Source organism: Penaeus monodon, chromosome 32 (assembly GCF_015228065.2).
Source record: "Penaeus monodon isolate SGIC_2016 chromosome 32, NSTDA_Pmon_1, whole genome shotgun sequence".
Lineage (NCBI taxonomy): Eukaryota > Metazoa > Arthropoda > Malacostraca > Decapoda > Penaeidae > Penaeus > Penaeus monodon.
In genome coordinates, this window is record NC_051417.1 from 15,977,838 (window position 1) to 15,978,524 (window position 687).

General features: G+C 31.6%; 1 protein-coding gene across 1 annotated transcript in view; it reads right to left on the reverse strand.

Annotated features, from left to right (window-relative positions):
- Window positions 1-687, reverse strand: part of LOC119593679 (carbohydrate sulfotransferase 11-like) — a 7,331-nt gene that overhangs the window by 2,234 nt on the left and 4,410 nt on the right. The window lies entirely within an intron of this gene.

Genomic DNA, 687 nt, shown 5'->3' on the forward strand with positions numbered 1-687 from the left:
TAGATCATAATCTCAAAAAATGAAAATGAAAGAAGTCAAATTATTCTAAAGCAAAATCAAATGCATCTTCTTCATCATTTCTTGGTTTTGCAGCAAATATGTAATGCACAACAGGGAATGATACGATTTGCGGAACACGAGAGGCAATACATTACATTTTATTCGATAAAGCCCATATTACCAGAATAACAGGAAACTTTATGAATTTTATGAATATGAGTGTTTTTTTTCTGCTGGGGATGTACTCTATATAAACTCGGTTCTTGTAAGTAATATATAGTTTTATCTGTAATATATGATAATCGCTAGCAAGTGATCTGTTGAGACTGTTATTAACACCCAACTGTCAGACTAGAGGACCGCGGGCCACATGTGGTTCTTTGGAGAAGAGTGTCCCGTGATGATGTTAGAAATGACAGCTGGAAAATCCAATTAAATGAGATATATGATGAGATGAATCAATATCATAGTATTATTAGCAGGTATTTATCGATAATTTGTTATTGATTCTAATAAACTGATCTACATTTTATCTTATTTTTAACAAGAATTTTAATTGATCAAATGATAATTAAAACTTTTCTCTACATCTGTGTTCTAGATGTGTACTCTGGAAATATGGGTCACTTCCACAGTTAATTTTACTTGATCTCAGAAATAAATGAGGATTGCAAAGGACACTAAAAC